The sequence below is a fragment of the Protopterus annectens genome, chromosome 4.part0 (genome assembly GCF_019279795.1).
Source record: "Protopterus annectens isolate FY-2018-M chromosome 4.part0, PAN1.0, whole genome shotgun sequence".
NCBI lineage: Eukaryota > Metazoa > Chordata > Ceratodontiformes > Protopteridae > Protopterus > Protopterus annectens.
This window is the reverse complement of record NC_056733.1, coordinates 1,373,559,107-1,373,572,085: the sequence shown is the minus strand read 5'-3', so window position 1 is coordinate 1,373,572,085 and position 12,979 is coordinate 1,373,559,107.

The following is a 12,979-nucleotide window of genomic DNA, read 5'->3' as shown; positions in this document are numbered from 1 at the left end:
ATGAGACATGTACAATAAAATTATGATGATTGTCGAGAGAAAAAAATACATGCTGGCTTAGCAAGGTCCACGTGTCCTGTACAGAGGGATGTTGCTAGATTAGAAGTGTCATTAACTGTGATTATCTTAGCTTCATGGTGGCAATATCCCCTGATCTGACACTTTTATCAAGGGGCCAGTGAAAAAATTATGTACTGGCTTGGTGCTTTCCACAGATGCCTAGGAACTGATTTACTGGATGCCTTGGGATAAGGATTGTGGCAGTTGGGGAGATGTCACCCATATTCATCTCACCATCTTTATCCTCCACAGGGTGAGGTGCAAACTTATTGTTCACTGGGGTAGTAAAAAAGTTACCGTGCCACACCTTTATGAACCAAATAATCTGATGGGCTAATGTCTTTTGGTAGGGAGTCTCCACTATAAGGATTACCTTTAGATCAATTTGGATCTGCCTGAACAGCTGCAAGCTTGCCTGGCTGAGTTTGTTTCTTAGAGCATTAGGGTGTTCTGCAGGGAATGAGTCCCAAGGTGCTGCATATGGTTCCATATCAATAGGAAAAGATGGCTGCTATGATGTTGTTTTGGCCAGTGACAGGTTCAGACGTTCCACCACTGTTGCTGCATATATACAAATCTTGGTAGGCCAACTCAAAGGAATGCTTACTGTTTTAAAGTATATGATCAAAATGAGAGGACAGCTGAAGCATGTAGGCAGCTAATATTTCTAGCATAAGGACCTACCTAAACATACTCACTTCTTTTGTCAAGTACAAACTGAGAAAGGTCCTGAACCAATCTAGCCTTTTAGCTAGTAAGAAGAAAAGTCTTGCTGTCTATAGCTGTCCTGATCTGCAGTTATTTGTTTGTAGAAATAAAGAGGTCAAAATCAGTATACCTTAGTGGGAAAGTTGCTGGTTGTTTAGCCCTGGCACCCTTATGGGCCCATTTAATAGTAATGGTCACAGTTATACCCAAAGCAACTGTTTTTTTTTTTTTTCTGAGAATTCTCTTTTATTGCTTCTGTCTAAGCCTGTCTTCAGACCCAATATATGGAGACTGTTCTTCTGCTGCTAGTTTTCAAAATCATCAGAGTGTTCTCTTAACAAGGTAAGAAACCAACTCAACCAGGCAAGCTTGCAGCTCTTCAGGCAGAGCCATCCAATCCATAGCACAAACAGACTGTCTCTCTTCAAAACCCTCCTTCACTCACACCTAACTTCACAATGGGAATACTCTTGTTCCCAAACTTCTAATTTCCTTTTCCATAATTACTTTTCACTAGCCATCATATCTATGAATAGCCTCCTACAGTCTCATAACTTAAAATAATAATGGGAGGAATCATGATATTTGTGTAGAACTGTAATGAAGTTAATTCAGTATACTAACTAGGATCTCATAATGCCAATCTTTGGCAACTTGTTACTTTGTTTTTAAATTCCCTCTTAATTGTGTCATTTCTTATATTGTATTCTTGTGACTTATTGAATTTATATTGTATATTTGTATTTTTGTATTTTGCATTCTTGTATTCATGTATTTTCTGGAGCTTTTTTCCCCAGGACTCCATTGAAAAACGGGTTCTTCGAGGCCCAACTGGACTATCCTGGCAAACAAATTGCAAATAAATGAATAAATAAATAAATAAAATAATTTATTTTTCTTCTGCTTCTATCTTAGCCTGTAGCAACTGATTCACATTTGCATTTAGGGATGTGGTCAAATGCAAACATTTGGATTTTGCAGTAAGTGTTTGAATATCATCTGGTATCTTTGAAGCTGAAGTTTTAATTTTTACAAAGTCAACTAAGACTTAATTAATAAATTAGCTAGTAAGATGAATCTAGTTTTTGCTCCTACATTGATTTTGTCTTAGCCATGCTTTGCAAAACAAACCAATTTTGATATACGGAGAATGACTCATTTAAGAATATTAAAATGCTATAAATATAATTCAGACAAGGCAAACAGCTTAGCTGTTAAGAAATGATATTCCAGAAATGTTACAAGGTAGGATATAACCTCTTTGGGGTTTGTGAAGATTGGAGGAAGATGGGCGAAGGCTGCCAGCCTAGTCAAATAGAATTTGATACATAATAATATCAATTGTATAAATAAATGTAAACTACAGGCTTGTGTTTTGAAATGAAAGAAAACACTGTAAAATATGAACTTCAAGATTGTTGCAATATTGCCATCTGCTGTAAGAAAACCAAGCCAAGCATTTCAAATTTGTCTTTTGAAGTTAAAAAGATCTTATGAATCTCTTTGATGTTTTACAAGTCGGCTCCAGTGAGTCTGGATGAAGGTTTCATGCCCATTGTTTTAAGAATAAAGTTAAGGGCCAGAATTTACATGTGGAAGGTGCTTTATTGCTCTGGTTTCTGCTAGAGTGTATATGTGAAATGCCTTTTATTTTTGTAGTCTCCTGAGCAGGTGTTAGCTTGCTAAATAATGCAGTTTGTTTGCCTGGGATCTCCAGACCAAGTGTCAACATGATGTCATTTGGGAGGGCCTTAGCAGAGCTGTTTGTTAGTGTTTTAAAAACTACTGTTCAGGGAGAGACTGAAAGCATTTTGATCTTGGACATCTAACCCAGCACTGCTTATGCTTTATGTATGCAAGTAGGATTATAGCACTGTGATTTCTCTTAGGAATAGTTAAACTTAGAAGAAAATTAGACTAAGTATTTTTCTTTGAAATCAGATCTTTCCTACGATATTGTTTTAAGTTTCTGTATGATCTGTAAACTTGAGTAGTATTGTACTGTTGTAGTATTGTCTTGTGTTTTAATTATTTATTATTAAATATTTTAAAACTGTTACCTGTGGCTGGTTTATGTAGAGATAATTTAACCTCTAAAGTACATTACATATTTACAGATTTTGCTGTCTAAGTCACTCCAAATTAAGCCTTGACTGATTCATAATACTACCATTGGATTATAATATTGCACAGTAATAATTGGACACCCTTTTGAGGGCCTTTTAGTAGCTGATAATTATTAGCTGGGTGGTGGCAGAAATTACTACCATATGGTCTGGGTAATAGGGGCACAGCTGGAGAACCTATGCCAGCCTTTTCCCAGGTGGGTCTGTGAGGTTGTATAACCTCTTCTCAAAGTGTGTGTGTGGTGTGTCAGCTACTTGGACAGGGACACAAAGCACTGGTTGTACAGAGAAGGCACTGGAGGTTTTAGCTTGCACAGCTAGGCTGAGACCTGTACCCTATAGCTCTGTCAGTGGGGAGTCTTACTGGGGACCTGGTGAGCAAGGGAGCAACCAGCCCCAGATTGACTGTGATCTATGTGTGCACTAAAAGAAAATTGTACTTTACTGTGTGTATTAGGTATCCTTTCCTCTTCTAGAAGTCACCCTCTCTGGTGTCAGTTGTGAGGATTGAGGCTCCTTGATTGCTGGGTTAGGGCATGGGCGTCACATATTGGTGGCAGTGGTTGGGATATCCTATCACATATTGGTTTGCTGTGGTGGGATCCACATCGCATATTGATTAGTTGGCAGGCACTAATTGGTTTGTAGTGGTGTGGGTAGAGCAAATCCCTGTCGCTTATGTACAGTGATCTCTAAAAGTGTTTTGAACTCTAAAACAGCCACAAAGTGTATACTCAGAGTTCAGATCACAATTGTTTTATTTCTTTTGTTAGCTTAGTGTTAGTCAGGGTGAGCAGGCAGCATGCGAGCAGAGGAGTATGGAAAGCTGGCAAGGAGCCAGTTGGCGGAGATGTGCCAGGCTAAGGCAGACTTGATTGCAGCCTTGGTTACAGCTGCATCAGAAAACAGCAGCCTGGAGGACAATCAGACTGACAATGGAGATACAATATCCTCAGAGAATAGACAGCTCAACCTTTCTGCAGTGGACTTAAAAATCCAGCTGGAGCTAAAGAGACTTGAGTTGGAGACCAGGCATATGGAACTAGTAGCAGCTGAGAAAATGAGGAGTCTATAAGCTGAGTAAAATGAACGGCATAGGAGGCATGAGAGGGAAATTCTGACTCTTTGCCACAGTCATGGAGGTAATGGGGAAGGGAGTAACCAGACCCCAGAAGCAGAAAAGGCCAGTAAATTTCTTCCACAGTTTAAAGAGGGGGATAATTTTGATAGTTTCATTCACATGTTTGAAAGGGTATGCAAACAGTATAGTGTTGACCAAAGGCTCTGGGTATGGTTCCTGACCCCCTTAATCCATGGGAAAGCTGTAACTTTTTTAGCAAAAATGCATGACACTGACTGTTTTAATTATACTGCTGTAAAAAGACGCTTGTTGGACGGTTTTAAGCTAACACCTGAAATGTATAGGAAATATTTTCGTGAGCATAGACGCAAGGCAGATGAAAATGTATGCAAATATGTTGTTGAACTGAGCACTTATTTTCATAGCTGGGTGAGTTGATGTCAGGTCACCACTTTTGAAGGGCTGGCAGACCTTCTGGTAAGGGAACAAGCCCTTAGCACTTTGCCTCAGGACATGAGGATCTGGTTAGCTGATAGACAGTGTGCTACTTCAGAGGAGTTGGGGAAGAAAGGAGACCTATACCTAGCAAGCAGGACAGCCCTGCACAGGAAAGGGACCCCAAGTACTGCTCATGGGACTAAAGGAACCCATGGTGGGCAGCACAAACTGCCCCAACAGAATACACCAGTAGCAGGGGAAGCCACTAGTCCAGGTATACATCCAGGAGCTAGGGTTAAATGTTTTGAATGCAACCAGTGGGGCCATGTGGCATACAGGTGTCCACGGAAGCAAGGTGGGGAACAAAAGGTGAAAAAGACAGTAAGTGGGAAAGACAAAATGCCAATAGCAGGTTGTCTTGGGACAACAAGGGTACCAAACAACCACCAGAGGTTATATCCTATTGTAGTGAATGGCAAAGAGGCCATTGCTAAGAGAGACATGGCCTCTGATATAACTATTGTAAAGCCTGCACTGGTTACAGAGGAGCTCTACTTGCCTGGGCAGTCTACTCCAATCATGGCTTTAGGAGGGCTTTCATTCCAAATTATTTTGGCTAGGGTTCACTTTGACTGGGAGGGTGGAAAAGGAAGCCAGCAAGTAGGTGTGTTTGAGGATATACCTACAGATGTCCTGATAGGGAATGATTTTGATAGTGCAGTACCCTGTATTTGTGCAGTTACATGCAGACAGGCTTGAAGACAAGCATGTAAGTCTGGTAGCCTGGGGGAGACCCAGACAGACTGCACACTTGCAGCCAGGACTGCTGAGGTGGTTACTTCAGGGAGGGAGCTGCTCTGCAGCAGTGAGACTGAAGGTGAGCCACAGCTGCTTGTGGGTACTGATGGTCCCTTGGACAGAGTGACTGCAAAGGTAGAAGTGAGTAGTTGTACCCAGGCTGACAGTGAGGCACCACTGTCAGAGGATGCCAGGCTTCCTGTGGAATGGGAGCTGGGAAGGGTTACAAGGAGAGACTTGAGACAGGCTCAGCTCTCAGACCCTACATTGCAAGGCCTGAGGTAGGTAGCTAGGGAGGCACCTGATTCTCAAGGGAAGGGGGAATCTGTATACTGGAACAAAGGGTTACTGTATAGAGAGTGGACCCTGAGTGCCTAGAGCTTACCATCTGGCACTTCTAGCCATAGCCCATGATATTCTCTTTGCAGGTCATATGGGCATAAAACGTACAAAGAGGCATATTATGCAAAACTTTTATTGGCCTGGAATTTCCAGAGATGTAACAGGGTACTGCAGGACCTGTGAGCAGTGCCAAAAGGTAGGCAAGGCAGGAGACAAGATGAGAGCTCCTTTGATGCCTTTGTCTGTGATTGAGGAGTCATTTCAGAGGATAGCTATGGATAATGTGGGTCCTCTGAGTACCCCAAGTTCCACAGGGAAAAAATATATCCTAGTGATTATAGATTATGCTACACAATACCCTGAGGCAGTGGCTTTGTCCTCCATTGAGGCCGAGAAAGTGGAAAATGCTTTGCTAGAGATTTTCAGCAGGGTAAGTATCCCAAAGGAAATACTGTCTGACAGAGGTGCCAATTTTATGTCAGACCTGCTGGCTTGTCTGTGGAAGTCCTGCTGGGTGAAGCACATGAAGACCACCCCCTACCATCCCCAGACTAATGGTCTTGTTGAGAGGTTAAACTCTACAATCAAGTCCATGCTGCGGGCATTTGCAGATCAGGTTAAGAGGGAGTGGGACAAATATTTGCCCCATTTGTGTTTGCTTACAGAGAGATTCCCCAGGAATCCACAGGTTTTTCACCCTTTGAGTTGCTGTATGGGCATAGGGTGAGGGGACCTCTAGATTTAATTTGAGATGAGTGGAAAGGTGAGTGTGAGTCTCACAAGGAGTCAGTTGTGGCATATGTCCTGAACCTCAGGACAAGGCTCAGGAAACTCATGGGCCTGGCCCAGGAGAACCTGGCAGAAGCCCAACAACAGAAAAAGGTGTGGTATGACAGGAATACTCGAGCTAGAGAGTATGCTGTAGGGCAGCAGGTGATGCTTCTCATTCCTGTCAGACACAACAAGGTGCAAGCAGCTTGGGAGGGACCCTATAAGGTGATAAGAAAGGTAAGTGATTTTATCTACATGGTGGAAGTGCTAGGCAGATGGCAGGGGCAAAAATTGTACCATGTTAACATGATGAAACCTTACCATGATAGGAAGGCCCTTGTGTTGAGTATTTGCAGTGGATTGCAGGAGTCTGAGGAAGATCTGGGGACTAATCTTTTTAGTGAGGCTCGGGCTGTCACCTTGGTGGAAGGGGTAGCAATGTCCCAACAGCTATCTCCTACTCAGGTTTGGGAAATATGAGCAGTGTTGCATAAATTTGGGGACATGTTCACTGGGAAACCAGGGAGCACCTACCTGGTGCAGCACCAGGTGGATACAGGACCCCAAAGGCCTATTAGGCAGGCCCCTTATAGGGCACCTAAGAGAGTCAAACAGACTCTGAGGGAAGAGGTGCAGGAAATGTTAGAACTAGGGGTGATTCAAGAGTCCAACAGTCCCTGGGCCTCACCAGTGGCATTGCTGCCAAAGAAGAATGGCAGCACCAGGTTCTGTGTTGATTACAGGAAATTAAATAGTCACACAGAGTCAGATGCTTACCCCATGCCTAGGACAGATGAGACACTAGAGCAGCTGGGTGGGGCTACGTTTCCTACAACCATTGATCTTACCAAGGGTTACTGGCAGGTGCCCTTGACTTGCAGTGCTAGAAAGTAGTCAGCCTTTGTGACTCCTTTTGGCTTGTACGAGTTCACAAAGATGCCCTTTGGGATGAAGAATGCCCCGGTGACTTTCCAGAGGCTGGTAGGTAATATCCTAGCAAGAGCAGGAGGATTTGTCCTTGCTTACCTAGATGATATTGCCATCTACAGCCATTCCTGGCAAGAGCACCTTCAGGATGTCAGGGAGGTGCTGGGCAGACCACAGAGGGCAAGGCTGACCATTAAGCCAAGCAAATGTCAGGTGGGTATGGCAGAGGTGTTACCAAAAAGCAGGTGAGGGCATTCTTAGGGACAGCAGGGTTCTACAGAATGTTTGTTCCCAATTATAGTACCATAGCTGCTCCCCTCACAGACCTGACAAGGAAGAACAGGTCAGATAAGGTAGTGTGGACCCCAACATGTGAGCAGGCATTTCAGAAGTTTAAGGAAGCTTTGGGAGGACCCCCTGTGTTAGCTACTCCTGACTATAGCAAAGCATTTGTTGTGCAGGTGGATGCTTCAAACTATGGGATGGGGGCTGTACTTAGCCAGATTTTTTCAGAGGGAGGAGAGCACCCAGTGGTTTATCTCAGTCATATGCTCCAACCTAGGGAGGAATGTTATGCAGTGGTAGAAAAGGAATGTCTAGCCATAGTGTGGGCACTACAAAAACTTCAGCCTTATTTGTATGGCAGAAAATTCACTGTGATGACAGATCACAACCCTCTAACATGGTTAAACAGAGCCAATCAGCAAAATGCCAAGTTGCTAAGATGGAACCTGAGGTTGCAAGCATATGATATGTCAGTGCAGCACCACAGTGGGATTAGCAATGCCAATGCAGATGGGCTCTCAAGACAGGGAAGGGGGTGAGGTACACCCAGATAGACCTGACACTCTCAAGCGATGTTTCTCAAGGGGCACTTGAAAAACTTGCTTGAGTTCCCCGGGGGGGAAGAGATGTGAAGATTGGAGAAAGATGGGTGAAGACTGCCAGCCTAGTCAAATAGAATTTGATATATAATTCTGTCGATTGCATAAATAAATGTAAAATACAGGCTTGTGTTTTGAAATGAAAGAAAACACTGTAAAATGTGAACTTCAAGATTGTTACAACATTGCCATCTGCTGTAAGGAAAACCAAGCCAAGCATTTCAAATGTGTCTTTTGAAGTTGAAAAGATCTTATGAATCTCGTTGATGTTTTACAAGTCGGCGCCAGTGAGTCTGGATGAAGGTTTCATGCCCATTGTTTTAAGGTTAAAGTTAAGGGCCAGAATTTACATGTGGAAGGTGCTTTATTGCTCTGGTTTCTGCTAGAGTGTATATGTGAAATTTTATTGTTGTAGTCTCCTGAGCAGGTGTTAGCTTGCTAAATAATGCAGATTTTTTTACCTGGGAACTCCAGACCAAGTATCAACATGATGCAATTTGGGAGGGCCTTAGCAAAGCTGTTTGTTAGTGTTTTAAAAACTATTATTCAGGGAGAGACTGAAAGCATTTTGATCTTGGACATCTAACACAGCACTGCTTATGCTTTATGTATGTAAGTAGGATTATAGCACTGTGATTTTTCTTAGGAATAGTTAAACTTAGAAGAAAGTTAGACTAAGTATTTTTCTTTGAAATCGGATATTTCCTATGATATTATTTTAAGTTTCTGTGTGATCTCTGAACTTGAGTAGCATTGTACTATAGAAGTTTTGTCTTGTGTTTTAATTATTTATTATTAAATATTTTAAAACCTTTACCTGTGGCTGGTTTATATAGAGATAATTTAACCTCTAAAGCACATTACATATTTACAGATTTTATTGTCTAAGTCACTCCAAATTAAGCCTTGACTGATCAGTCATACTACCATTGGATTATAATATTGCACAGTAATAATTGGATACCCTTTTAAGGTCCTTTTAGTAGCTGATACATGTTAGCTGGGTAGTGGCAGGAATTGCTACTGTATGGTCTGGGAAACAGGGACACAGCTGGAGAACCTGTGCCAGCCATTTCCCAGGAGGGTCTGTGTGGTCGTATAACCTCTTCTCAAAGTGTGTGTGTGGTGTGTCAGCTACTTTGGCAGGGACACAAAGCACTAGTTGGACAGAGATAGTACTGCAGGTTTTAGCTTGGCCAGCTAGGCTGAGACCTGGACCCTATAGCTGTGCCAGTGGGGAGTCTTATTGGGGACCTGGTGAGCAAGGGAGCCACCAGGCCCAAATTGACTGTGATCTCTGTGTGCACTTAAGGGAAATTGTACTTTACTGTGTGTATTAGTTATCCTTTCCTCTTCTAGGACTCACCCTCTCTGGTGTCAGTGCTGAGGATTGAGGCTCTTTGATTGCTGGGCTAGGGCACGGGCATCACAGGGTTACATGAGGATGGAAGCTCCATAATTAACCTGCCCCCATTACAACTGCCAGGTCTATCCCAGAAAACTTGAGAAAAGTATGCAGTCCAATCTATCATGCCATTATCATAATTCCAGGAGTGACTAATTCTAAGTATTTTAATAGTGCTGCAAAAAGTGCCATTATCTAAGAAGAACAGCTAATTGGATTATTCAGCACAATTAATAGAATAATTTTCCTTGGGACAAAATAGTTACATCCATTAATGTATTTGAGAGAACGCATGTCCTGCCATGCACTAGTGAATGCCTAAGGGATGCTTACAGTAACCAATTTCTTTGAGATAGATAGCTTGAAAGTAGGAGTGAATTGAAGGCAGGCTGGGTATATATCTGTTGCTCTCTAGTGGCTGAGATAATGATGATTCCAGTAGCTGTCTTTCAAAGATGAGCAACTTGATAGCAAAATAAGATGAAGTGAATAAAATATACATGTGATCAGGCGAGAAAAGACTGGATCCTTTAAAATATTTAGGAATGATTCACAATACCAGTTTTTTCACAATTAAGTATTTTACTCCTCTGAAGAGTCATGTCCTATTTTCTGTTTTTTTGTCATTTTATGTACAATACAATGTATTTGATATAACTGCTAATTACTATTTTATTGTAATCTACTACCTAGTTACTTACTATTTTGTTAGCTATTTTACTGTAATCTTTAACCTTGTTATAACTGTGGTTAGTTTGGAGCTTTTCTCCCCGGGCCTCTACTGAAAATGGACATATATCCAGTTAGACTAGCCCGGTCAACAAATGTAAAATAAATAAATAAATAAATAAATAAAATACCACAGAAAAGAAACCATCTTCTTTGGAAAACATGGTCAGTCTGTACACTAACAGATATGAGAGAGATATTATATAATGTAATACTTAAAATCACCCAGCTTTTCAGCGGTCATCTTTAATAAGAATTGTATTATTGGTTATCTGCTACATTCTAAGTCAATGCTGTCAAAAGTCAGAGGGGCAAGTTTCTTGGCTGCTTTTGAGTAAAATCTGAATATAGTTAAGATTTTATTAGGCTGGAACTGTTAGTTAGACATTACTTTAGCCATATTTACATTATTTTGATAATTCATTACTGAAATACATAGGTCTGGAATATAGTACTATAATTCCTGTTAAGCCTTCCTGTGAATGAATCAGGAAGAAACACTGAAGTGTTAAGCTGGGTTGGATGCAAAGGGATTGGTAAAGTTTGCAGTAAGCAATATAATAACAATAATAGGTTCATAGGTGCATAGGTGTGTACTAGGCTAATGGCCCTGGAGCCTTTACAAGCCTAGCCCATAGGATTACCCTGGCATTGTGCCACCCGACCTTAGTTCCCAGTGAGTCTGTTGAGTAGAGCCACTGGAGTGATCCCCGGGGTGAATTTTCTGTTTCTCATCCACTCATCAAGATTTCTCTTGAAGAGGGCCAGTGAGTTGCTCTGTTTGACATGTATGGGAAGTCTATTCCATAGCATGGGCAGTCTCTGGGTTATGAACATTTCCCTCCAGCATGTTCTGTTGATTGTGGTAATGAGGTTGAGGTATCTGAAGTGTGCGGTGTGGAGGGATTGAGATTTCTTTAGATGTAGCATTTCTAACAGAGCTGGGTCAGACATGGCTTTGTAAGTCAAGCAGAAATCGCCTCTAAGTAGGCGATATTAGACAGAATAGTTGGAGTTTTTTGAGTCTGTCCATATAGGACAAGTATTTAATGCCTAGGATCCTCTTTGTGAGGTACTATTGCGGCCTTTCCAGTTGTTGCAGGTGTTTAGTGAGGTACATGCCAAATGGGGTATTGTACTCGATGATTGGCCTAATGAGGGAAGAGTAGAGGGAGACAATGGCATCTTTCTTTCTGGATGCAAAACCCTTAGTAATGAGATGTGCCACATAGAAGGACTTTCTGACTACAGTGGCAATGTGGTGGTTAAAAGAGAGGTTGCTGTTAATCTGTGTTCTCAGATCTCTTATAACACCTTCTGTGTTCAGTGGGCTACCATCGATGTGGTAATTCATGGGAACTGGGTTTTTCCCGAAGGGGATGACAACACATTTTTTGGCATTGAGTTAAGGCCAAGGTTCTGACACCAGTCATTGGTCTCGGTGAGGCCTTTCTGTAGGATGTCAACTTGGGGACTCCATATCACTTGGGGAGTTAATAATAGCTCCAAGCTTGCAATTATCTGCAAACTTTGTCAGCCAGAGTACCTTCGTGTTGGCCTGGACTTCAGAGAAGTAGATACCAAACAGGAGAGGATCCAGGACTGGACCTGTGGGACTCCACTCGTGACTGGTTGTCAGTCTGACTTGGAGTCAGCTACTTTCACACTGTGGGTTCCATCTGTGAGCCAGTTTGCAACCCACCTAATGATATAAGGGTTGATGCCTAGTTTAGTGAATTTTTTTATGATTCCTGAGTGGAGAATGGTATCAAAGGCTTTGGCCAGATCAAGATAGGCTGTATGAACCACCTTAACTTCATTCACAGCTCTGGTGACTGACTCAAAGAAGTCGACCTGGTTGAGCAGCCATGATCTACCCTTCACAAAACCAAACTATGCGGGATCCACAGTTTGGAGATTCTCTATATCCTTGTTTATTAAGTCCATGATGATGCATTCCATAGCTTTGCATATCAGACTCATCAGGGTTTGTAGCTGCTCCTTCTTTGTGGAGAGGGATGACTGTAGCAGTGAGCCATTCAGTAGGAACAAAGCCTGAGGTGATGCTGTGATTGAACAGGGCACACAGGTGAGGTACCAGTTCACTCTGTAGTTCATGTAGAACACAGCCAGGGATATTGTCAGGTCTCATAGAAGCTGCATTCTTGGTCTTGAACAGTACTTTTGTAACCTGTGCAGCAGTAATACTGGGTGCCTGGCAATCTGCTGGTATTGTGATTGGTCCTTTGGTGGAGGAGAGAGTGGTAAAGTTGACACTGAATCTGTCGGCCAGTATATTAGCAATATCTGTTGGCTCAGTATAGGAGGTGTGTAGTAGCTCAGAGCAAATCTGGGTATTGCTGTGGAGATTTTTTACATAACTATAAAAGGCCTTGTGGTTGTCTTTACTATCTGCTGCAATTCTGTTTTCATAGCTAGCTTTAGAGGATTTGATGAGGGATCTCAACTTTTTGTTCAGGCCGATAAGGCCGTTTTTCCAGTCTTGGGACTTTACCTTATTCTGCATCAGTTTCCTCCTTATGTTGTAGAGTTTATTTATGGCAGGAGACCACCAGATTGGCTTCCTTTATTTGGAGGAGAATGTCTTGGTTCTATTGGGTATGGCGAGATCCATGCATTTGTGTATGTGTTCGTACAGTGCACTGGTGTATGATTTGGTGGTCATGCAACTATTCTCTATTTGCATGGG